Below are 3,668 nucleotides of genomic sequence, written 5' to 3' on the forward strand. Positions count from 1 at the left end.
AGATCTATATTTTAAAAATGTGAAAAGAAGTCCCATTTTTAGCACTGTCATGTAAAGAATTGTCTTTTGATGCGAAGTTCATGAATTGTTCTCCTGCTGGGACCACACTTTACAAAAACACCTTGTTTTTGAAACATGATTAGATAGCAAGATAGAGTATCTTAGCAATGTCATCTTAATAAGCCTTGGTTTATTTTTTTTAATTTTTACTACTTTATCAAAACATGTCCCTTAGGTGTGTAGGATTCCTTTTTAAAATTCTTTCCTAGAAACAACATACAAAGTAGAGGCACGTTGTCTTCCAGTCACTTCTGGAAGAGGCTTCTGGGGCTGAGAAGGAGCTTCCTTCTCATGGTGTCTCACTGGTTGTTTTTGGCCTTGGCGTGTATTAAGATGTGATATTTCAGGTTAGTCGACTCAGCAAACTTCTTGTTCACCTAGGACCTGTCTCCCGTGTGGATCTGCACGTCTGTGCACAAACTGAAATCCAGGGAAAAACGCTTCCCACAGCCTTCCAACGTGCACTGAAAAGGTTTGTCTCTAGTACGAAGCAATTGGTGTTGTCTGGCTTTGAGCTATTGACAAAAGCCTTGCCATACTCGGCACAGACGTGGACGCGGGGCCGTGGGTGTGCATGTGCTTCCTCCTGGCTGAGTTGTCCCTGAGCACCTTAGGGCAGCCTTTGTGAGGGCAAGCTATTGTTCTCGGAGAATCAGCTTCTTGAATTTTTCTTGGCTTCATTCTGGCAAATTCTGCCAGCTGTTCGGGGTCCAAGAGGTAGATGCCAGGGATCCCTCCAGGCGGGAGCATCTTTCCCGTCATGTACTCCGAGTAGTCAGGAGGGGAGTTCTCCCCAATGATCTGCTCCCCAACCAGTCTCATGGTCAAGACCTTTTTTCATCTGACTACCATAGAGTGACGGAGAACGGGTCCTCCAGCATCTTGAATGATCTGCACCTGCTTCTCCCACTTCTTGTTGCCCGCATCACCCCCGCCGCCCGACGAGAGCTGTCGCTGCCGCCGCCTCCACGGTGACCAGGTCTGCTCGATGTAGTCCTCATCGTCCTCGTTGCCAATGCTGGCCGGCGCTGGAACTGGGATTGGGATCTGGCCCTCGAAGCCTTCCTCTGCGCCCACCACCAACTCACACGTCTGCACCAGGATCGCCTCCTGGTGGTGGTGCACCTGGCTCAGGTCGTCGGTGACCTGTGACCTTAGTGACCTGCGGCCATAGTGCGAACATGGGCGGCGGCGGTGGTGGTGGTGGTGGTAGCTGGCGTGCCCATGGCCACCCCCGCCACTGTGGTCGCCCCCGTCCTTGTCCTCCTCGCCCACCACCATGGTCTCGATGGTCTCCACCGGGATGGTCTCCACCTCGATCTCATGCAGCTCCATGATCTCGGCCAGCATCTCTGAGCCGTCCATGGCGTTGTAGAGGGTGTCGCCCGAGGCCATGGCTCTGGGCTCCGGCCTGTACGAGGAGGCGTCACACAGCGGGGAAGGAAGGCAGAGGGAAGAAGGCAGTGAGTGGGCAGGGCCCATTCCTTCTTTTTAACTAGGGCTTAAATTCTAGTGAATGTCTCCTGAGTTTTTGGGCATTTGATACCATGGAAATAACTTTTGTAAACATAACTATTTAGCATTTTGTGCATGCCTTGGGTGTTGATTAGTAATTTCTGAGGCTCTTGTTGTTGATAGTTCTGATTGAGTCCCTGTGCACAAGGGAATGAAACACTGCTAACCCCTGCAGCATCCTAACAAATTAGGATGAACCTATTGCTTCAGTCACTGTATCAATCCATTTAGTTGAGGGATTCCTATTTTTCACTGCCCCTTTACCAAACAAAATATCCTTCTCCAAGGACTGGTCACTTTTGACAACATGTCCAAATTATTTAATGTGAACTCTCACCTCCTAACCTCTAACTAGGACCCTGACCTTACTTCTGCCAAGACAGATTTGTTTGTCTATCTGAAGGCCCATGCATTACAATTTAACCATGTTGATTCTTATTTCTCCCTTATTCAATGTCCAACTTCTATATGCATATGCGGTAATTGGCAATGCCATGGTTTGGGTCAGATAAACCTAGTCCTCAAAGTAACATCATTGCTTTTCAACACTCTAAAGAGGCCTTGTTAGGAAGATTTATCCAGTATAATGCATCTATTGATCTATTGACCTTATTATCACCTTTTAGTTGTTTTGTAATTTTCCATAAGCTAGCAGTCTTTCTAGAAGTTAATACTTAATCAAGCTTAGATTAAGAATATTAATCAAGGAGGGACCTGGAAGCCCACCTTTTACTGAAACCACCTTGTCTCAGAGCCCTGAGATGGAAGGCTGTCCTTAAGACCTAGAGGAATGTTGATGCTGAGATTCCAGAAATGCATAGTGACTGGGCACAAGACGGTCTAAAACAAATTGTGCATCTATCTATTAGCATGACTTGCAGATCAGTTTCAGAGGGGCCCTAACCCTCACCCTTTATCTTATAACTACAACCTCACACCCCTCTGCCTTCAGGAACACTTGGAGGATTGCAAAAGGGTGGTGTCAACGATATCCAACTAACCATTCTAATGCTGCCCTCCTTTATCGAAGCATAGCCTCTCCCCACCACACTCATTTTGTTTTCTTCGCTCCACATTCCTGGTTAAGCATGATTCACAAGCTCCAGCCCAGACACTAGCTTATCCCTTCTCCCTAAAAAAACAAAACTATGCATGCGATGTCCTAGAACCCAAGGCAATCAGCCCTCTCCCAGTTTGTGTTGTTTGCCATCTGTCAACATTACTTAGCTTGAAACCCATGCTCTAGTCCAAGATGACCGAATGGATGATAAGTCATCTCTTTCATTAATCCATCTCATGTACTTTTTTTAAAAGATAATTTTATTGGGGGCTATTGTAACAATCCATACTTCAATTGTATCAAGAATATTTGTACATATGTTGCCATCACTCGTTTTTAAACGTTTACTTTCCATTGATACCTTGCTATCAGCTCCCCCTTTTCCCTCTCTTCCTCTCCCCCAACTCCTGTGACCCCTTGAAAAATATTAAATTATTGTTATTTTCATATCTTGCACAGACTGCTCTCTCGCTTCCCCCATGGTTTCTGTTTTTGTCCCCGGGGTATGTGTGTGTGGGTATGTGTCCATCATTGTGATTGGCTCCCCCTCATTCCCCTCCCATCCCTGCCTTTCTCTCCCCTACTGGTATCAATACTCCCCATTCCTGTTCCTGGATTCCATATGTCACGAACTCTTATCTCTTTTCTGTACCGGCGCACAGGCTCCAGTCTAGCCTACAGGGAAAGGCAGAACTGGAGTCATGATAGTGGGGTGTGAGGAAGCCTCAAGGAACCAGAATAATATTTGGGTTTTTTCAGTGCTATCCTGTGCCCTGGTTATTTCATCCCTTCAGTGTGACCCTTCTGTAAGGAAATGTCCCATTGTTTACAGATGGATTTGGGGTCTCTACTACAACCCCTCTAATTCTCAACAATATGGTGGTTTTTATTTTGCTTGTTTGTGGTCTTCTGAAGTCTATTACCCTATCTCATGATCACACAGGATGGTGTGCTTCTTCCATGTGGGCCCATTGGTTCTCTACTAGATGACCACTTTTAAACTTCAAGCCCTTAAGACCCCAGGTGGTATCTC

At 46.3% G+C, this 3,668-nt stretch overlaps 1 pseudogene; it reads right to left on the reverse strand.

Annotated features, from left to right (window-relative positions):
- Positions 1 to 359: 359 nt before the first annotated feature.
- LOC142427258 (transcriptional repressor protein YY1 pseudogene) lies at positions 360 to 1,455 on the reverse strand (annotated as a pseudogene).
- Positions 1,456 to 3,668: the final 2,213 nt, after the last annotated feature.

Source organism: Tenrec ecaudatus, chromosome 15 (assembly GCF_050624435.1).
Source record: "Tenrec ecaudatus isolate mTenEca1 chromosome 15, mTenEca1.hap1, whole genome shotgun sequence".
In the NCBI taxonomy this organism is placed as follows: Eukaryota; Metazoa; Chordata; class Mammalia; order Afrosoricida; family Tenrecidae; genus Tenrec; species Tenrec ecaudatus.